Source organism: Narcine bancroftii, chromosome 11 (assembly GCF_036971445.1).
Source record: "Narcine bancroftii isolate sNarBan1 chromosome 11, sNarBan1.hap1, whole genome shotgun sequence".
Taxonomy (NCBI): domain Eukaryota; kingdom Metazoa; phylum Chordata; class Chondrichthyes; order Torpediniformes; family Narcinidae; genus Narcine; species Narcine bancroftii.
The window spans coordinates 45,270,692-45,294,109 of NC_091479.1; the positions used below are offsets into that span (position 1 = coordinate 45,270,692).

Sequence of the window (23,418 nt, forward strand, 5' to 3'; positions counted from 1 at the left end):
TAAAACAGATGTGGCAAAATTGATTTTGTCAGTGGGTTGTGAATCTGTGGAACTGAGGTCATTGGGTGTATTTAAAGCAGAGATTGACAGGTAGTTGATTAGTCAAGGAACCAAGGGTAATGGGGAGAGAGCTGGGGAGTGGGGGTGAGTGGAAGAATGGTGGAGCAGACTCAATATGCCTACTTTTCCCCTTTATCTTGTGATCTATATCCTGTGAAAGACCTAGACAACCCTCCTCTTGTATTCCATTTTAAGAAAAAAGTCTGCATCATGAGTTTACATCACGTGAACCCATTTCTGATTGAATCCCATGTTACATGTGACCCAAACCAAATTCTGCATTCAGAGGATTGCAGCTTCCTCATTTTAAACATTGTTATCGAGCAGCTCAAATGAGATTTCTTGCTTCTTTTTGTGAATGGGAAAAATTGCCTTTAAAATGTATAAAATAAGAGAGAGAAAGGCAGAAGAATTTATATACAAGTGGGAATTGAAAAAGATACACCATTGTTGAAACATTTGATTAATATATGGATTAAAATAAATGATGAAATTGGTGTAAGTGGATGTACATCACCCAGAATGGCTTTGATTCAAAATCCTCGTATCTTTTTCAAAGGATCATCAATTTCTGGACAGCTGGTTTCGTAAGAGGATTATAAATGTTGAAGATTGTTATGAAAGGAGTCAATTAATGTTATTTGAGCAACTGAGAAATAAATATCGTATAACTCATTGCAATCATTTTTGCTATTTCCAACTTAGAGCATATTTGAAGGATAAGTTGCGACCAACCATGTTGTATTGAAATAGAAATTCCTTATAAAGAGGAATTGTTAAAAAGTTTACTTCTATGATGTCCTCTTGATTACAAGTAGGAACTTTTAAATGAGGAGTTCATAAGTATAGACAAATATGGGAAATGGATCTGAATATTGTAGTTGATTGGCAAATATGGGCAGATCCATATAAGTTTCTCAATGTTTGACACAAATTAGTTCAGCATAATTGTTTTTACATTAGTAATGTAGCAAATGTCAGCAAGGATTTATCTGAAAGCTGCATCTGGAGTCAGTTGACTCAGGCAGTTGGATTTGAAAAGCTCGACAGGAAGCTGATTTGGCAACAGAGATCACTTGATCCAGGGGAGTTGTATTAATTCACTTCAACTCAGCAGTCTGGAACTATTGACCAGAGTTCCACACTGCAGCAGTGAGGAAGGAATTCACAACTCGTTTTTCTTCTACAGTTACTTCTTACACCAGAGAAATTGAATAGAATAAAATCAGAATTATCAGATCGATGTTTGAAGTGTGGTGAAGATGTAGCAACTTTCTTGCATTCAACTTAGCTTTGTCCTAATGCAAGATCTTTTTGGTGAGAATTACAAATTTTTTGGAATAAGTTACAGTTGTTTATCTGCAAAATCCAACATTATTTTTATTAGTAATATTGAGTGAATAAGGCCCAAATTAAAACTAGTAATATATCAATTGAAATTTGTTAAATTAGCATTAGCAGGGATGTGGAAATGTATTGAACTTAATCGGAAATCAGATAAATTTTTAGGGATGCCAAGATGACATGCAAAATTTCAAAATTGTCTTCCTTTAGAAAAAATTACATAGAGCTTAAGAAATATATACTCTATGCTTTTGCAAATTTGGCACATGAATATTCAAATATTAGGCTTCAATTTGTAATAATGCCCTTTCCATCCCTCCACACATGTGAGATTCTCCTCTAAGATGTAAATTTTTTAATTAGGTGTGTTAGATTTCCTTGCCACTGCGAACTTTGGGGAAGTAGAGGACTAGCACAGGGCACAAGAAAACATGAAGACCACACCCCATCAACATTTGAGAAGCAGAGGATTCAATACACGGGTCAGTGACCATGGAAGCAGACCAGTGAGGGGTTCTGCAACTGAAGGACCAACATAGGTGACAGGCTGTTGGTAACTTGAGGCTGTGGGCTTCTGGACAAAGAAGTCAAGGAACCTACACTACACTGTGGATTGCTAAATACTGGTTGGAAATTGGCTAAAAGGGTGTCAGGTATCAGACCTGGGATAAGAGTGGGTCCTAATGGGTTCCTAATCGTGTCAGAATATCAAAATTGGAGCTCACATTGCCAATGACTTAGATTGGTCTGTGAGCATTGAAAGAGAATCCACAGACCCTCAGTGACTTGGCCCAGGGTTTGGGGTAGTGGGGGAGAGCATGACTGTGTGTTTTGCTAAATAATTTCAAAAGCAGGTGTAAATGAATTATTGTTTTTAAAGCAACAAATACATGGACTCAGAAATTTTCTGTTCTAAGGTCATGTGCTTTTGCAAGCAGAGAGGAGACACCAAATAGGTTTTTTTCTAAAAGAGAGAGAGAGTGAGATGGCAAGCTGGCATCTTGTTGAAACCCCATTTTGAAGATGGGTTGTGAGTTCTCAGTTCAGCCTGTTGAAAAACCTTGTTTTACATACAAGAGGAAATGGCTGGCTAGAAATGGTGTTTCACTTGAAATAAGGGAAACAAAAAGAACTCAATGGTGACCTGCAGAAGAGGTTATCATTTGGAAAACCCTGATGGGGCAAGTTTCTTTGGCAAGACACCAAAGTGGCTGATCAGAGGGAATCAGTTTTGTGTGTCCAATGAGCAAGAAATCCCTTTCTGAAACCAACAAGAGCCTTCCTGGAGGGTAACCATTTACTTTTAAGCACCAGATCTTGGTGAAAAGTCATAAATGTTGAATTCTGTGCACAGTATAAGAATTAATAGATACCGGTGAACTTGTAGGAGTGTCAAAGAACTTTATACACTTTAAATACACCTGCGTTCAGAATTAGGAGGGGTTAATGTTAGGCAGTTACATTAATAGTGATAAGTTAAAGGTTGATTGTTTTTTTTGTTTAAAGAAAATTAAAAATTACGTTTGCTTAAGTATCCATTTGTCTTGGTGATTTTCTATTGCTGCTAGGTTTTGGGGTCCCCTGGGCCTGTAACAGTCCCAAGATGAAGTCTTCTACTCCAGAACACACAAAATGTCTTATTTCTTCAATAAATGCAAATTCCCCCATACTGTCATTGAAAAAGCCTGCACCTATATCTCCAATTCTCTTTCTGCCCTTACCCCACCTCCTCTCCGGCACAACAAGGACAGAATCACACAGGTTTCTCACTTACCACCCATCAGCTGCCACATCTGACACGTTATCCTTGGAAACTTCCAACTTCAGCACCATCCTCTAACCTGCAACATCTAACCCGCTCCACTCATATCAACTTTTCACAGGGGCACATCTTTCTGTGACTCCCTCGACGGCACTACCCTCTCCAACCACCACCATCTCATGCACTCCCCATTGGAACTGTAGAAATTGCCAAACTTGTCCCTACATCTCCTCTCACCTCCATCCAAGGCCACAATCAGACCTTCCAGTTGAGGCAGAGTTTCACATGAACCCCATCCATCCTAATCTCCTACATTTGGATGACTCAGTTGACCTCGATATCAGCAAAACCAAATACAGACTGGGTGGCCATTCTGCTAAACACCTGGGCTCTGTGGATCTAAACTTGAGCTTCCTGTGACCTACCATATCAATTCTCGAACCCTTCCAGCAACATGTCCGTTGGCCCCATCCTTCGCCAGGGTGAGGGCAAACAAACTTATAGAAAACAGATTATATTCCTCCTGGGCAGCCTTAAACTCTATAGCATGAACACAAATGTTTCTAATTTTAAGCAGCCACTCACCTCTGTCTGATTTCACTGTTTCCACCTCTTGATCTACTGCCCATTTGAATATATTTACTCCTTTAAGGTAGAAGAGTTGACAGTGGTGTTTTCCCCATATAGTTTACCATTGAACAACTGGCAAAATTAAGTGGCAGTTGTTGCAGAATGAATGGTGTTATTGTTCAAAATCTGCCTGTGGTCGAAAGTATTCTTGGACTGAATAGACATCTGGGCCAAATGGCTATTTTATGACAATCTGTACATGATTGTACATCCTAAAGTACAATGACTACTTCTATCCACTAAAGATTGTTAAAGAGCAAGAATAGTCAATACAATCACATAAAATTCTTATCCACACAGCACACGTATTACTACACCAAACAATCACTCCTCCTTATTGGTCAGGAAGGGCCTACACTTCCCAAGGAGGCTGAGGAGGTCAAGGCTAACGCCTCTCATCCTGAGATTTTACAGGAGCGCAGTTGAGTCTCCTGTCTGGCTAAACCTTTGGATGGTCTAGTAGCTGTAAAGCATCAGTCAGGAATGATGCAAAGAGTTGTGAGGATCACTGGGGTGTCCCTTCCTTCTGTAGATGACATTTACTGGGAGTGTTGTTCAAATAGGGCTCAAGGCATTATGAGTTTGCTGCCAATCCACAGGACCACAGGTTTAAATTAAGCCCTGAGAGTGTCCCACGCCTTTCGGCAGGAGAATCCACAGATCAATGTGCCATTCCTCAGCACACAGCACCACGCGTGGGCAGTTAGGGCAGTGAATTAAATGAATTAGTTCCAAGCTATCTGTCTTATGACTTCACGCGCATGCCAAAGAACCTTGCCCACTCGGCCCACAAGACAACTGCTATATCCCCCCCACAGAACCGTCACCAGAAACTAAAACACCCACTGTCTTGCTGACCATGGATCCGTTATTTTGCTGAAGGCAAAAATGAGTGGCTGGTGGTCTGTGAACACAGTGAAATGCCGACCCTCCAAAACAAATTGGAAGTGCCGTGTGGCTCGATACAATGCACGATATTTCATCTCCAATGGCCATAAAGGACGGCTAAAGAATGTGAGATGTTGGCAATGGCCCTCGATGTACTGTTTTCGAGGTATTGAAATTCGGAGAGATAATACCGGGAAATTCATTGAGCAGGGCAGCGTAGGCATCTTTGTGCAGGGTCTGGACCCCGAGATGGAAACTCTCCCTTTGCTGCAGACCAGTGGGTATGTTTGAAAAGTGGTAGCGTGAACTAATTTCCTCCACTTCACGTCTACTAGCAAGTCATGGGAGCTTAAAAAATCTGCACCCATAATGGGTTGTGCAATGGAAGCCAATACGCAATTCCAATGGAATGTCACACCTCCTATCCCAAACATGACCCGTCATGTGCCAAAGCAGGGACTTATCGTCCCATTTGCTGTTTGAAGAGCCAGGTGTTGTTATTGATGTGGTTTATATTTCAAAATAGGTTGGGTGGGAGCAAACGGACCTCAGCACTTGTGTCTACAAGAAAAATGTCATCTTGAAGATAAAATAGGCCCATTCTTGTACCAGCTGCCGAAGCCAATAATAGAAGCTGGTTTTTCATTTCCTGCCTTTCTTCTGTAATAGGTACATGGCAGGACACATTTATGGGCATTTTCTCCCCAATGGCGATGGTAAAAACACCATTCTTGCCGCCCGACAGCGTGTTCATCCTTCTTTGACAGAAATGCTTTTCGAGGGAGGCAGTGTGGGTAAAACTAAAAAATAAGAAGGGTGAGGTTATTATTATAAGGGTATAGTATAGGCCGCCAAATGGGAAGAGGGAACTAGAAGAGCAAATGTGCAATGAAGTAGCTGAGATGCCCAACAGGAATAGGCTGGTGTTGGTTCGGGAAAAAGAAAGAGCCCCATTGAAAGTTGTCTCATATCGACCAATTTCTTTTTTAAATGTAGATTATAAGATAGTAGCTAATAGACTTGCAAAGTATTTGACACGTTTAATACGTTGATCAAGCAGGTTTCATTAAGAATAGATTTTCTTCTGAAAATATTGTTTGACTTTTGACGTTGATTAATGTGTCAAGACATTGTTTGTATCAATCAGTGATAGTGGCATTAGATGCGGAAAAAGCCTTTGATCGAGTTGAAAGGTATTTTTTATTTAAAATACTTGAAAGGTTTAAGTTTGGACCTTTTTTACCTTTTTTGGGCTAAAGCCTTGTATAAAAATCCTTTGGCGAGTATGGTGACGAATGGACAAATTTCAGATACGTTTAATTTAACACGCTCCACAAGGCAATGCTGTCCTTTGTCGCCATTGGTGATAGAACCGGTAGCCCAGGCTAAAAGATAAAATGATAAAATTAGTGGGATTAAAATAAATGAAGAGGAATGTAAGATTCATTTGTTTGCAGATGACGTACTAATATATTTAACAAATCCTCAGCAATCATTATGACATCTGCAAACCTGTTTGGTACAATATGGAGAAATGTCTGCTTATAAGGTTAATTGGGATAAGAGGAACATATTATCAATTACAGAGGAAGATTATACTGCTGGTAAACAGATTACACAGCTTAGATGGACTAAGAAAATTAAATATTTATGGGTATTGGTTGATGCAGCTTATCAATATTTGTGTACGTTGAATTATGTTTTACTAAAGACAAAAATTAAAGCTGATTTAATTAAAAGGAAAGGTCTTCCTTTGACATAAATGACACATGTGAAGTGTGTTAAAATGAATATTTTTCCTTGTATTCAATATCTTTTTCAATCAATTCCATATTCACTTCCAAACATATTTTTTTAAAGAGTTATGCAGCAATCAGAATATTTTTATAGAAAAGTATATTGACTAGAGTATTATTGCAAACATTGACAGGGAAATATGCTTTGAGACGACAATGGCCTCATTTTCAGAATTATTCATTAAACTATTAGTTAATTATCAGTTAACATAACATAACATAACAATTACAGCACGGAAACAGGCCATTAGGCCCTTCTAGTCCGCACCGAACCAAACACCCCTTTCTAGTCCCACCTCCCTGCACAATGCCCATAACCCTCCATCTTCTTCTCATCCATATACCTGTCCAACCTTTTCTTAAATAATACAATTGACTCCGTCGCCACTATTTCTCCCGGAAGATCATTCCACACAGCTACCACTCTCTGAGTAAAGAAGTTCCCCCTCATGTTACCTCTAAACCTCTGCCCCTTAATTCTTAACTCATGTCCTCTTGTTTTAATCTTTCCTCCTCTTAACGGAAATAGTCTATCCACATCCATTCTGTCTATCCCTTTCATAATCTTAAATACTTCTATCAAATCCCCTCTCAACCTTCTACGCTCCAAAGAATAAAGACCCAATCTGTCCAATCTCTCCCCATACTCCAGATGCTTAAACCCAGGCAACATTCTGGTAAAACTTCTCTGCACTCTCTCCACTCTGTTTATATCCTTCCTATAATTAGGCGACCAGAACTGCACACAGAACTCCAAATTAGGCCGCACCAACGTCTTATACAATCTCAACATCACCTCCCAACTCCTATATTCAATGCAATGATTGATAAAGGCCAGCATACTAAAAGCCTTCTTCACCACCCTATTCACATGAGTTTCTACCTTCAGGGAACGATGTACCGTTACTCCTAAATCTTTCTGCTCTTCTGTATTCCTCAATGCTCTCCCATTTACCACATATGTCCTATTCTGATTCTTCTTACCAAAATGAAGCACCTCACACTTATCAGCATTAAATTCCATCTGCCATTTTTCAGCCCACTTTTCTAAGCAGCCCAAATCCCTCTGCAATCCTTGAAAACCTTCTTCATTATCCACTATTCCACCTATCTTAGTATCGTCTGCATATTTACTAATCCAATTCACCACCCCATCATTTAGATCATTAATGTATATAACGAACAACAATGGGCCCAATACAGATCCTTGAGGCACACCACTGGTCACCGGCCTCCAACCTGACAGACAATTATCCACTACTACTCTCTGGCCTCTCCCTTTCAGCCAATGTTCAATCCATTTGACTATCTTAAAATTTATACCTAAAGACTGCACCTTCCTAACTAACCTTCCATGTGGTACCTTATCGAAGGCCTTACTGAAGTCCATATAGACAACATCCACTGCGCTACCCTCATCCACATTCCTAGTCACCTCTTCAAAAAATTCAATCAGATTGGTCAAACATGACCTTCCTCCCACAAATCCATGTTGAGTGCTCCTGATCAGACCCTGTCTATCCAGATGTTTATAAGTACTATCTCTAAGAATTTTCTCCATTAATTTACCTACCACAGACATCAAACTTACAGGCCGATAGTTGCCAGGCTTCCTCCTTGAACCCTTTTTAAATAACGGAACCACATGCGCAATGCGCCAATCCTCCGGCACTATCCCCATATCTAATGACATTTCGAAAATTACCGCCAGAGCCTCTGCTATTTCCTCCTTCACTTCTCTCAATGTCCTGGGGAAGATCCCGTCTGGTCCCGGAGACTTATCCACCTTTATATTCTTCAAAAGCCTTAAAACTACACCTTTTGTAATCTCTATATTCCCCATATTTACCCAATTTGCTTTTTTTATCCCACATCTCCCAATATCCTTCTCCTTAGTGAATACCGAAGAAAAGAAACTGTTCAATATCTCCCCCAATTCTCTAGGCTCCACACACAGTTTTCCACTCTGATTTTCTAAGGGACCAATTTTGTCTCTAGCTTTCCTCTTACCATTAACATATTTGTAGAACTCTTTTGGATTAGTTTTCACCCTGCTTGCCATAGTTTTCTCGTACCTTCTTTTAGCTTTCCTAATTCCTCTCTTAAGATTCCTCTTACATTCAATGTATCTTTCAAACATCTCCTTAACTCCATGCTTCTTATATCTAATGTACGCCTCCCTTTTTCTTCGAACCAAGTTTCCAATATTCCTTGAAAACCACGGCTCTCTCAAACCTTTTGCCCCTCCTTTTAACCTAACAGGAACATAAAGCTTTTGCACTCTCAAAATCTGATCTTTAAAAGACTTCCATCTCTCTACTACATCCTGCCCATAAAACAAATTGTCCCAATGCACACCCTGCAAGTCCTTTCGCATCTCCTCAAATCTAGCTTTTCCCCAATCAAAAACCTCAATCCTTGGCCCTGATTTCTCTCTTTCCATAATGACATTGAAGCTGATGGCATTATGATCACTGGACCCGAAGTGCTCGCCAACACTAACCTCCGTCACTTGACCCATCCCATTTGCCAACAGTAGATCTAACACTGCTCCTTCTCTGGTCGGCACCTCTACATATTGTTGTAAAAAACTATCTTGCACACATTTCACAAACTCTAACCCATCCATTCCTTTCACAGAATGTGTTTCCCAATCTATATGTGGAAAATTAAAATCTCCCATAATTACAACCCTGTGCTTATCACAAATATCTACTATCTCCCTACAAATTTGCTCCTCTAGGTCTCGGTCCCCTCCGGGTGGTCTATAATACACCCCTACAAGTGTAACCTCTCCTTTCCTACTCCTCAGTTCCACCCAAATAGCCTCCGTGGATGTGCCCTCTAATCTATCCTTCCTAGGCACCGCTGTAATATTTTCCCTGACAAGCAATGCAACCCCACCTCCTCTTGCCCCTCCGACTCTATCACACCTAAAAAAACGAAACCCAGGGATATTCAGTTGCCAATCACATCCCTCCTGCAACCATGTCTCACTAATCGCTACCACATCATACTTTCAAGTATCAATCCACACCTTCAGCTCATCCACCTTTTTTACAATACTCCTGGCATTAAAATATATGAATTTCAGGGATTTCCCAATTTTTAATCCCTGTTTTCCCTCATCTTTAAGAACAACATTATTTACTTTTCCTGCCAATTGCCCTTCATCTTCTTCCAGAGCATTTCCCTTCTCTATCACCTGCCCATCCATATTCAAATACTTACTACAAACTTTCTTTGTTTGCATTCTAACCTTCTCCTTACTGCTCTGTACTATTTTGTTCCCTCCCCTCAATCATTCTAGTTTAAAGGATCCTGAGTAGCCCTAGCAAATACCTCTGCCAGGATTCTGGTCCCCCTGGGATTTAAGTGTAACCCGTCCTTACTGTACAGGTCACATCTCCCCCAAAAAAGGTCCCAGTTATCCAGAAACTTAAAACCCTGCCCCTTACTCCACCCCTTCAGCCACGTGTTAATCCTCCACCTCATTCTATTTCTATTCACACTGTCACGTGGCACAGGGAGTAATCCAGAGATTACCCCCTTCGCGGTCCTTCTTTTTAACTCCTTACCTAACTGCCTGTACTCACTTTTTAGGACCTCTTCTCTAATTCTCCCTATGTCATTGGTACCTACATGTACCACGACCTCTGGCTCCTGTCCCTCCCACTTTAGGATATCTGGGACACGAGCAGCAACATCTCGGACCCTGGCACCAGGGAGGCAAACCACCATCCGGTTCTCCTTGCAGCGTCCGCAGAATCCCCTATCCGTCCTCTTAACTATGGAGTCTCCTACCACAATTGCCCTCCTCTTCCTTTCCCTCCCTTTCTGAGCTACAGGGGCTGACCTCGTGCCGGAGGCACAGCCACTGTCACTCCCCCCAACCTTGATGTCCCCCTCAACAGTGCTCAAAGAGGCATACTTATTGCTGAGGGTTACATTCACAGGGCTCCTCTCTGGCACCTTACGTTCTTTTGTCCCTCTCCTAACAGTTACCCACCTTTCATCCTCCCGTGGCCCTGGCGTGACCACCTGGCTGTAACTCCTGTCTATGACTTCCTCTGTTTCCCTAACCAGCCTGAGGTCATCGAGCTGTAGCTCTAGTTCCCTAACACGGTCCCTGAGAATCTGCAGCTCGACACACCTAGTGCAGATATGGACATCCGGGAGTCTGGAAGACTCCAGGACCTCCCACATCCGGCACTCCCGACAACACACAGCCTTAACACTCATCCCTTACCCCAATGAAGTAGTAATAAAGACTATCTTAGCTTTCTCTCCGCCTGCTTTCGCCGAAGCCTGAGGAGCCAAAGCCTGGAAGTCCCACTCCTTCACTGTGCCACTCACTCGCTGGGCCGCTCGCTGTCCCTCTTATTTATTGGCCTTTTACCAATTAACCCCTACACACTCTCCTGTACGCTCGCTCGACCAATGGCCGCCTCCGACGCCGACTCCTCCCCGCAGACCCTGGTAAGAGACTTTTAAAAAAGTTTTCTTACCTGCCCCGGACTCTTTTCTTTTCTGTCCTTCTCCTCTCTCCTTTTCTCTCCTTTTCTCTTCTCTCCTCTCCTCTCCCCTCCCTACTGCTAGGCTCTGTCCCCAGTACGAGTCTTTAAAAAGACCTTATCTTCCCGTCACACTCTCCTGTACGCTCGCTCAACCAATGGCCGCCTCCGACGCCGACTCCTCCCCGCAGACCCTGGTAAGAGACTTTTAAAAAAGTTTTCTTACCTGCCGCAGACTCTTTTCTTTTCTGTCCTTCTCCTCTCTCCTTTTCTCTCCTTTTCTCTTCTCTCCTCTCCTCTCCTCTCCCTGCTATGAACTAACAACTGAACCAGAGCTCTGTTAAGCTTTATTCTTATGCTGTGTAATAAACTGATTCTCCTATCACTTCATTTAACGAGCATGCTGGACTCAGACGACACATAGACTAAATTAAGGGTAGGGTAAAGCCAGAGTCCGACAGATGGAAGCAGATTATGAATGGGGGGGGTCACGGTTCTCAGTCAATACACACCGTGGGGCTGCACAGAGAACCACTGGTAAATTTAAGCATAGAACCCCACAGTGACAAGATGACCTTTTTAGTAGATTCTGGGGCAGCCCAGTCTAGTATTTTACAACCACCCGAGGGTGTTAAGATAGAGGGGACCGTGATGATTTCGGGAGTAGGAGGAAGGGACTTTACAGTCCCTGTATTAAGAGATGTAAGAATACAAATGGGAGAAAAGGTAATAACAGAGGATATTTTACTAGTTCCCCAAGCTGGAGTTTGTTTGTTAGGACGAGATTTACAGGACCAATTGGCTATCGGCACCAGACCGCAGGAATAGGGTATCGGGGTTCAATTGTATGTATTAAGCGAGGAAGATTGAGAAGTAATAAATCCTGGCGTATGAGCAGAAAGAGGCAATAGAGGAGTGTTAGATATTCCTCCCCTGCAAGTTACTTTAAAAGATTCTGAACAAGTAATTAGACGAAAACAGTATCCAATTCCTATAACTGGCCGAAAGGGGCTGCAGCCAGTAATTGACCAGTTGGTGAAAGATGGTATACTCGAACCTTGTATGTCACCTTTTAATACCCCAATTTTACCTGTCCAAAAACCAGATGGTACCTATCGATTAGTGCAGGACTTGAGGGAGCTGAACAAAATTATTCTCACCCGTCACCCAGTTGTACCTAATCCCTATACGATAATGGGTAAAATCAATCCCCATAGTAAATGGTTTAGTGTGATTGACCTCAAAGATGCTTTCTGGACTTGCCTGTTAGCAACAGAGAGCAGAGACATTTTTGCCTTTGAATGGGAAAATCTTTTACTGGACGCAAGAATCAATACCGGTGGACAGTCCTTCCCCAGGGCTTTACAGAATCACCAAATTTATTCGGTCAGGTCTTAGAACAAATACTAGATGAGGCTCCTCGGAGAGAGAATTGTCAGTTGATACAATATGTTGATGATTTGTTAATTATGGGAAAAACTTACGAATTAGTTAAACAGTATACTGTTGAACTTTTGAATTTTCTGGAGAATAAGGGTCTCAGAGTGAGCGAATCCAAATTACAATTTGTTCAATCAGAAGTTAAATACTTAGGTCATCTGGTAAGTCAGGGAACTAGGAAAATAAGTCCAGAGAGGATACGTGGTATTCTACAGATCCCCCCTCCCAAGAATGCCCAAGAACTTAGGAAATTCCTTGGTTTAGTGGGATACTGTAGAATCTGGATTGAAAATTATTCTAGCCTGGTCAGATTTCTCTATGATAAACTCACGATTCTAGGGGGCGAAGCTGTTGTCTGGACAGAGGAAGAGATTAAAGATTTTAACTTGGTGAAACAGCACCTTATTAGTGCCCCAGTGTTGGCTTTACCCAACCTAAATAAGCCATTTGACATATATACCAATGCGAAAGGAGGTGTAGCCACCGGAGTACTAACACAAGAGAGGGCAGGCTATAGACAGCCAGTTGCTTTTCTGTCAAAAGTTTTAGACCCTATTTGTCGTGGTTGGCCAGAGTGTGTGCAAGCCATCGCAGCCACTGCTATTTTAGTTGAGGAAGGACGAAAGATTATGTTTGGTGCCCCGATGATAGTTCACACACCTCCCACAGTCCGCAATATTCTCTTACAACATGCTGGAAGGTGGCTCACAGACTCTAGAATTTTAAAATATGAAGCGATCCTAATGGATAGGGATGATTTGACCCTGATTACGAATAAAGAACACAATCCAGCAGCTTTCTTGGTTTCTCCAAATTCTAACAATACCATAAATGAGTTAGAGCATGTATGTTTAGAGGTAATAGATTTACAGACTAAAATTAGAGAGGATTTAAGTGATGAGCCTGTTAGAAATAGAAGTACCTTAAATTCCTCTTACCGGGATCCAGTAGCTAATCCTAGCGTGCTTCCTTAACGTCCTCCCGTTGTTTGTTCTCAATGCCTCTTCTCAGATATCAATCGCTTCATCCACTGACCAGTCACCCTCTGTCCGTGAGTCCAGCTGAATCAGCTGGGGTGCAGCTACCCCTGTCTTTGGGCACTCTGTCAGTGGAGGGAGTGTGATCCCGGACGAGGTCCCATTTGTTAGAAATAGATGTACCTTCACAGAAATTGCTCGAGACAAAAATTGAGAACAAAGAACATTTATTAAACAACAATGCAAAGTTGGGTGCTTCCCCTTACCCTGGGAATACACACATACACTGGGGCTCACCCAACTTTTATACAGTTGATTTCAGTATCAGAGTGCCCTCCCCCTTACATTCTTCTGCCCCCTGGATGGGTGTGGCATTAGGCAATCCTTCCTGCCTACGTGCAGTTTCTGTGAACTTGGAGGACCAGGGGGTATCCTGTCGGTGTCTCATCATGTCATTATCATCACAACCTTGCCCTTGTCCCCATTCAAACCTTTCCAACTCTCAGAGCTACAGTCTCTTCATATGCAGAGTTCGCTAATCCTGTCTAGGGTTTACTAATTTAATATGCATAACTTGATAAATCTGTGTAAGGCTTACTAATTATATATGTAGAACTTGGTACTTCTGTCTAGGGCTAGGAGACCCTTATCTCATCCAGACTACCTCTACTTCCTACATTCTATTATTCCTTACCTCTCCTTATCTTATTCATACGGTGGGCTCACTGATCCTGTGGAAAAGACTAGAAGGTTCTTATCTGACATAGGCTGACTCTGCTTCCTGCATTCTAATTTCCATGCTTAGCCTGTTCATACTGGTTTAATCCATCACTCCACATGTCTGCACTAGTTTCCCCATCTTTCATATTTTATGTCAAGTTTCCTCATCTCTCACAAGCCTTTACAGGAGGGTGAAAGGTGGTTTATTGATGGATCTTCCCATTGCATTGATGGCACTTGCTATAGCGGGTATAGTGTAGTGGATGGGAAAGAAGGAATGATGATTGAAGCCGGTCACCTTCCCGGTCATTGGTCAGCACAATCTTGTGAATTGTATATCCTCTGTAGAGCTCTCCAGGGTCTAGAGAACAAGGTGGGCACGATCTACACAGACTCAAAGTACGCTTTTGGTGTAGTGCACACCTTTGGGAAGAACTGAAAAGAGCGGTGAATTATAACTGGAGAAGGACAAAAGTTGATCCATGAAAACTCAATTGTCCAATCTCTAGATACTCTTACATTACCTGAGGAAATAGCTGTAGTTCATGTACGGAGCCATCAAGGTGGTGACAGTCCTGAAGCACAGGGGAACAGACAGGCAGATGCAGCTGCCAAACAGGCTGCGCTCACGGAGAAAATAGACATGCAGCTGTTACTGCCCACCCCTGGAGTATCCTATTCATTCTATTAAACCTGGTGATTGGGTATATGTAAAAGCATGGCAAGATCACCAACTAAAACCTGTCTGGGATGGCTCCTATTGTGTACTTTTGATTACAGACACCGCAGTGCGAATGAAAGAAAAGGGATGGAGCCACATCCAACAAATTAAACGAGCTGCTGAACCACAGACTAACGACATTGATAATCTACCCTCCACCTGGCGTGCTGACCTTCATCCTTCTGATCTGAAAGTTACATTACGCCGGGAAAAAGTGCTGTAATGCTGTTTTTACCATTTGCTGTTTTGTTTACTTGTTGGTTCCCAATTTTTGGGAAATCACCAAATTGCTCACAGTGTATTAAGTCCTTCTGGAACAGGGACAGCAGAGGTGACAATTATTTACCTTTAGAATGTAGACAGGGCGCAGGTATAGAGTCTAGTCATAGTGGGGTATGGGTTAATATAGGATCCCAACATGGACCAGGGGAACAGAACAGCTCTAGAGGAGTAGATTTGATTTGTATTTTGGCCTCTACAGGTATTAAAGAGAGGAGTTTTAAAGGGATAGCACAAAGGAGATGGTGGGACAAAGACAGGCAGAATGGTAGTCAGGATGGTACATGTGGCAGAGATAGAGTTAATACATATGCTAATGTTCACAGACAAGCTGCAACTCACAGGTTAAGTGACAAGAAACACCGCTCCCCAACTTGGTCTCCTGTAAAGCATCTTTTGGGTCACACAGACATTCGGAATGTTAAAAAACCACCACTGTAAGGGGAGTTCCAGTTGTAAATGACTTTAGCTGTCCAGAATACTAAAGCTGCTTGGCATTTAAATCGTTTAATCAGACTCCAGGCAGCCTTGGAGATCATCACTGAACAGACAGCGATGGCCCTGCATTTATGGGCTGAAGAAAGACGACAGATACGAGCCACAGTTCAACAAAACCGCCTGGCTCTCGATTACTCGTTGGCCTGCTGAAGGCAACGTTTGTGAAAGACTGGTTAATGACAATGCTCACAACGGTCAGGCGGTTAAAGACACTTCTTCAGGAGTTCCAAAATCTTCCCATGCCCAGGTTCAGACTTGGCAACATTGGTCCGGTGTGGGATGAACTAGACTTTTTATTGGTAACTGGAGTCTGATACCCACAGCCCTTAGAGCAGCTGGACTCGCTATTCTGGCCATTATGGTGCTCCCCTGCCTAAAGACTTGTGTGCAGTATTTAATTAATCGAACCCCTCATCAGAACACTATAACCCAAAGGATGTATGTTTCCCTAATTCTGTCTAATGATACTGAAACTGCAGTTCGTTTACTGACCAGCTGGGAAAAAGACCAAGTTTGCAAGTAATACATTTCAGTTGAGAGATCAGTATCACTGATCTAAAAGAAAAGTGAGGATTGTGAGAGATGAGTAAAACTGATATAAATATATGAAGATGAGGAAACTAATATAGATATATGTGTAAATGAATAAAGCCAGTATGAACAGGATAAGAAATGGATATTAGAATGTAGGAAGCAGAGTTAGTCAGAATAAGATAAGAATCTTCTAGCCTTTAGACAGAATCAGCAAGTTCACCGAATGAATGAGATAAGGATAGACAATAGATAATAGAATGTAGGAAGCAGAGTTAGTCTGAATAAGATAAGGGTCTCCTAGCCCTAGATAGAATTAGCAGGTTTTGCATATGTAATTAGTAAGGCCTAGACAGTATTAGCAAGTTCTACATATGAAGAGGTTGTCGCTGAGAGTTGGGAAGGTGTAAATTAGAACAAAGACAGGTTTGTGAATAAGGGCAATGAGGATAATGACATGATGAGACACCAACAGGATACCCCCTGGTCCTTCAAGTTCACAGAAACAGAATGTAGGCAGGCAGGATTGCCTAATGCAAAACCTATCCAGGAGGCAGAAGAATGTAAGGGGGAGGGTATTCCTATACTGAAATCAACTGTATAAAAGTTGGGTGAGCCCCAGTGTGTGTGTATATTCCCAGGCTAAGGGGAAACACCCAACTTTGCACTGTTGTATAATAAATGTTCTTTGTTCTCAATGTTTGTCTCAAGCAATTTCTGTGAAGGTACTTCTGTTTCCAACACTTTGAATACAATGGTTATTTTGCATCAAGGCTAGGCCTCTGACAGCCTGTGACCAAAACAAGCAGGAAGATTAAATGTTCTTGGTACACAGATGTCCTTTTGTCAGATAACTGCATCTCTGGCCCCTCGGTGGAATTTAGCTTAAGTCTGCAGATTCTAAAAAACAAGCAGGTTCTCAGCCTTGCAGAAGCAAAGGTTGCAAAAGTAAAAAAAAACGGTTTTAATCTTCCATTACATTCCCCTCCCCATTCCCCTGCCCATTACCCTCCCCATTTCCTTCCCCCTTCACCTCCCAGTTCCCCTCCCCCTTCCCATTCCCCTACTCCTAACTCTAACCCCTAACAAACCCTAACCTTAACACTACCGATACCCCCATCACTATTCCACGTCCCCTAACTCTACCCCTACCCCATCCCCTAACTCTATCTCTACCCCTACGCTGTCCCCTAACCCCAACCCTAATTCTACCCACCTTCCTCTAACCCAAACACTCACCCTACCTCTACCTCCTTCTCCTACCCCCTTCCCCTAAACCCATCACAAACCCACATCCCCAAACTCTAAACCTCACCCTAAACCTAGACCTAATCCTAGCCCATGTCTCCTAACCCTAACCATGATGTTACCTCTATCCCGGCCCTAACCCTTACTCTCACCCAACCCAACCCTAAACCCTACCCCTATACCCTACACCTATCCCTTCCCCAAACCATACCCCTTACCCCTATCCCATACCCACACCCCCAAGCCTACCCCTTACTCACCCCACTTCCATTACCCCCTTTCTCCTACCCCCTTCCCCTACCACTCCTTCCCCTAGGTTAGGGTAGTAAGGGGAAAGGGGGAGGGGGAAGGGGAGGTGAAGGGAGGAGGGCTTGGATTAGGGCATAGGTGTGAGGGAAGGGGAAGGTAAGCAGGAGGGTGTTGGGATGGAGGAGGGGTAGGGAAGAAAGGGGGCATGGGTGAAGGGACATGGAAGATGCAGGGAATGGGGTTGGCAGGCCCAGAGGGAGAAGAAGGGGAGAGATTCAGGCCATCATGATGTTGTCCGACCTCTGTTCATCTGGGATGTGAGGTTCTTCTGGACTCGTGTCTTGTCTCTGAGATCGCTCCTTCTCCTGGGAAGAGAAATACGAGTGATAGAGATGCTGTCTCCGAGGCCTGATCATAATGATTTTGGAGGGTCCCAACTCTTCCCCCATCACCCCCTCCCTACCCCTACACACTTCCTCTGCTTTACCTGAAGAAGTGTGTTTTCGAGAAAAGCACAGTCTATCTGTGCAGAGCTCAGAGGACCGTGTCCCCATCAGGCAAAGCCCTGGTTCACCACTATATGGCAGGAAGATGCTGGACAAATCATGGATGGATCGGTCGAGTCCCTTCAGCTGACCCATCTGAACCTACCCCACAACAATATTACCCTTCCCTCCCTCACACCAGTACCCTCTGTTTTTCTTTTATTCCTGTCCCCATATTAAAATCTTTTTTATGCCTTTTTTGGACCAGCCTCCTTTAAATCAAATATTATAACAATTAATATCAAATCACAATGTTACAGTGTTTACAAATATATGTATATAACATATAAAAGAGAAAAGAAAGGAAAAGAAATTAAGATACTACTGTAGCGGCGGCTACTCTGTTACTGAATGACCTCACAACCAGATGGGTTGAGTTCAGTGAGCAAAAACTCCTTTATTCAGGTCTGCCTGGCTGGTCTTATGCTCCCAGCCCGGACCTGACTGAGAAGCACACCGGGGGACCGGACGTCGCTGGGGGGGTCACGTGGGCTGCAGGATGCGGGCTTCTGAGTCTGGTGCCGAGGTCAGGGAGAAACCCCCGACAGCGCCACTTTGGCTGGCTGCCCCGCCACGTGCGTGACATGAGGGGCTGGATTGCCTGCGTCATGGCTTGCCGCCACACAGACCCCCAGAACCAGCACCAATGGCCTTTTTTGCCGGGCAGCCTCACTTCTTGGGTTGAGCCGCGACCACTGGCTCGTTGGGGTCGAGGTATGCTGTCTTTAATCTGTCCACAGTAAACAGTTCCCTCTTACCACTGATGTCTGGTGTGAAGGTTGATCCCGAATGATGGATGACTCTGTACGGCTCTTCATATGGTCTTTGAAGGAGTGCTGTGGAAGGGCCTCACTGGGGATGTAAGAGGCCTGTGTGCCATGTCTGGGCGGTGGTGGGAGTGTGAATGAGTCAAACTGGGCCCGGAGTCGGAGAAATAAATCGTGCGGTGACTGTTGCAGGTTGTGAGGTGCATTGATAAAGTCACCAGGTAGGGCTAGTGGTTTACCGTAGACCAGATCAACAGATGACATCTGCAGGTCTTCTTTGGGTGTCTAACGGATTCCCAGGATTACCCAAGGCAGCCTATCCACTGAGTTGGGGCCGGTGACGCAGGCCACAAGTGCCGACTTAAGGTGGCGATGCAATCGTTCGACCAGTCCATTGGTATGTGGGTGATAGACCGTTGTGTGATGCAGCTCAATTCCCAGTCTGTTGATGAGCTGTGCCCAGAGTGCAGAGGTGAACTGCGTGCCACATTCGCTGGTGAGGTGGGCCAGGACGCCAAACCAGGTAACCTAACCTGTCAAAAGTGCTTGGGAGTATGAGTCCGTGGAGGCATCTGGCATCGGGATCACCTCAGGCCAACGAGTGGTGCAGTCTACCACTGTGAAAAGGTAACAGTTACTTCGGGAAACGGGTAAGGAGCTGGCAATGTCCACATGTATGTGGCTGAAACGTTCTCGGACGTGTTCAAAATCCTGCACGGGCATTCTGGTGTGCCTGTGTACCTTGGAAAGCTGGCAATGGGTGCAGGTTCTGGCCCAGTCCACAATCTGCTTTCGAAGCCTGTGCCAGACGAAGTGTTCTGCCACCATATGAACCTTGGACCTGATGGAAGGGTGGAAAAGCTCGTGGATATGGTAAAGAATTGCCTGCGCCACTGCTAGGGAACCATTGGTCGCAGGGTGCTCATCACTGAGAGGATTCGGGAGGATCTGGAACCGCAGGCCCATGATGGCAGTCCTGAAGGCCTGCATCTCCTCATCGGACTTCTGATCTGGGACAAGCTGGTCATAGTCTAGGCTGGGTATCAGCGAGCAAATGGCCGGTTGGGAGAGCGCTTCAGTCACCACATTGTCTTTCCCTGCCTTGTGCTGAATGTGGGTGGTGAACTCCGATACAAAGGACAGGTGACAGTGTAAGTGGGCCGACCAGGGATCTCTAGCTATAGCGAGAGCTTGAGTGAGGGGTTTGTGGTCGGTATAAATTGTGAAAGGCCTCCCCTCCAAGAAATAGCGAAAATGAGGCACAGCAAGGTACATACCCAGAAACTCACGGTTGAAAACACTATACTTGCGGTCTGGCGGATGAAGAAGTTGGCTAAAGAATTCCAGTGGTTTCCACTGTCCCTTAACCTGCATCAATGGCAGTGGCAGAGGCATCGATGGAGAGCACCATAGGAAGGTCGGTGCGTGGGTGGAGGAGCAGGGTAGCCTTCATGAAGGCAACTTTCGTGGCTTTGAATGCCCTGTTGGCCTCTGGAGTCCAGGCGAGTATCTTGTCCTTGGCGAAGAGTGGCTGCATGATGTGTGCAGCTCCTGGAATGAATCGGTTATAGAAGGTGACCATACCTGCAAACTCTTGTAGCCCCTTGTGGTTGTCCGGGCATGGAAAATCTCTGAATGCAGTGACCTTCATAGCAGCTGGTGTAGCTCCTTCGGCCATGATGATGTGGCCCAGAAACTGCATGGACTCTTTCCGGAACTGGCATTTGGCCAGGTTGATTGTTAGGCCAGATTCGGCCAGTAGGGAGAAGAGGGTGTGCAGGTGAGACTTGATTTGTGCCCAGTCTCTGCTGGCGACAAGAATGTCATCCAGATAAATGAACATGAAATTCAAATCCCTGCGCCACGTATTTATGAGGTGCTGGAATGTCTGGGTGATGATTTTGAGCTCCAAAGGCATGCGTAGAAATTTGAACAAGCCGAAGGGGGTGATGATGGCTGTTTTGGGGATGTCCTCAGGCGACAATGGGATTGATGACACACGCGCACCAGATCGACCTTGGAGAATAACCTCGCGCCATGCAGATTGGCCGTAAAATCCTGAATGAGAGGGATGGGGTAACGGTCAGATACTGTCATGTCATTAAGCCATCGATAATCTCTGCAGGGGCGCCAGCCACCAGAGGCTCTGGACCAGGTGGAGCGGCGAGGCCCCAGTTGCTGCAGATGCGAGAAGTCCTCTTTCACTATCTGGAGCTTATCCGGCAGGTTTAACAGTAATGTACAATAAACTGTGTCAGATACTGTGACATGAGGTTCACAATGGGGAGAATATTTAACAGTGATATACAGTAGAGTTTGGCAGATACTGTGACATCAAGTTCACAGTAGTGAGAAGGTTTAACAGTAATGCATGATAAGGTGTGGTAGATACCGTGATACCAGGTACACAGTTGGAACAATGTTTTATGGTGATGTAATATTAACTGTGGCAGATAAAGTGACACCAAGTTCACATTGGGGAGAAGTTTATGGTGATGTACGGAAGACTGACGCAGATACGGTGACACTGCATTCACAATGAGGAGAAGGTATATCAGTGATGTACAATAAACTGTGGAATATACTGTGACTCCAAGTTTACAGTGGGGAGAAGGTTGAACTCTGATGAACGATAAATGGTGGGAAAAACAGTGAAAAATGGGTCAACATGGGGTGAATGTGATGTACAGTCGACTTTGGCAGACACTGTGACACCGTGTTCACAGTATTGAGAAGGGTTAACAGAGATGTGCGGTAGAATAAGGCAGATTATATGACTCCTGGATTACAGTAGTGAGAAGGTTTTAAAATGATGTACAATAAACTGTGGCAGATACTGTGAAATCTGGTGCACAATGGGGAGGAGGTTAATGGTGATGTACGGGAGACTACGTAGATACGTTGATACTGGGCTCAGAGTAGGAAAAAAAAGCTTTATTGGTGATGTATGGGAAACTGAGGCAGTTACTGTGACACTGGGTTCATAGTGGGGAAAATGTTTTACAGAGCTGTACGATAACCTTTCGTGAACACAGTGACACCAGGTTCACATGGTGGAGAATGTTTAACGGTGATGTACAATAAATTGTGGCAGATACAATAACACCAGGCTCACATTTGGGAGAAGGTTTACTGATGATGTAAGGTAGACTTTGGCAGACTCTGTAACACCAAGTTCACAGTAGTGAGAAGGTATAACAGTGATTTACAATAAACTATGGCAGATACAGTAAAAACGGTCTCACACTGGGAAGAAGGTTTAATGGTGATGTGTGGTAAACTTAGGCTGATACTTTAACACCAAGTTAACAGGGGGAGAATATTTAATGTTGATTAAAGGTAGACTGAGGCAGAAACAGAGGAATGAGAAGGTTTAACAGTGATTTACTATAAACTATGTCAGATACTGTGACAAGATGGCGCAGAGGGTAGACATGTGGTTCCAACCTTCCCCAGTTAGACTATTAAATGCTCAATTTTAAAAGTTGTAAAAGTGATTAAAAATACTGTTTATAGACTTGGGAATAGTGGAGGATCGAAATAGCTGCAAATGTGAAAAAAAGTGAAAACACAGTTACAGAAGAAATTACCTTACAAAATTGTTGAAGAATCGAGGCCTAGTTCAAGTTGAAGCAACGGAGTTGTTCACTGGAGTCCCCAAGCCTCAGAAGACTCCTGCCCGACTTAGTAATACACCGTCGCCATCTTGTGGAATCGCAAGATGGTGCAGGCTCAGTGATGAGTTCGGCCGGTTTCAACTCATACGCTCGTTAACTCGGGCGTGAGGGCGGGCCAGCTGAGTGAGGACAGGCCTGCGTGCCTGCAGCATTGCCTGGTGGTCCGGGGGTGCACAGTATAGCGTCGGAAGATGCACCTGCACGGTGGGTGGCCCTACCAGGCATGCTCCATGCGTCGAGTGTCCACGAAACTTTGGAGAAGGTGTGGGCTATGGGGGACCCAAGTGATGCCAGCTGATGAGGTAGGCATGCTGTTGTCGGGTGTCCAGACCTGCAGCCGCACTGGAAGAGGACCTACTGCTTTGGAGGAAGAAGAGTGCTCAACTTCATTTGAGTTTGAAGAACTGGGGACTAAGGCAAAAGATGTTCGGCCTCAAAGGGAGGTGATGGATCCTGGACTGGATTCTGTGTTTCCAATTCTAGAAGGGATTGATCAGCTCATGGAAGATATGGCAAATATATCAATGCAGATGACTCATCAGATGAGTTAAGGATTTTCAGAAATGAAAACTAAAATGAACACTGTGTTTGAAAAGATAACTTTTATGAAGCAAGATATTAATGTAGTTAAGAGTGATGTTACGAGATGGACACGATCAGTGGATACTGTGCAAGATCATGTTAAAAAGATTGAGGAGGCTTTCTTGAATGCAAGTGTCAAGTGGAGCGTAATAGAGAAAAAATGGAAATAGTGGAAGATCCTTTTGTAGAT

At 43.9% G+C, this 23,418-nt stretch overlaps 1 long non-coding RNA gene across 1 annotated transcript in view; it reads right to left on the reverse strand.

Annotated features, from left to right (window-relative positions):
* Nucleotides 1-13,631, reverse strand: part of LOC138745741 (uncharacterized) — a 28,998-nt gene extending 15,367 nt beyond the window's left edge. Inside the window, exons 1-2 of the long non-coding RNA XR_011346471.1 lie at nt 11,221-13,631; nt 5,928-6,069 (exon numbers count right to left, since the gene is read on the reverse strand). This is a non-coding gene — a long non-coding RNA (uncharacterized lncRNA). The remainder of the gene's footprint in view (nt 1-5,927; nt 6,070-11,220) is intronic.
* Between the last annotated feature and the right edge of the window lie 9,787 nt (nt 13,632-23,418).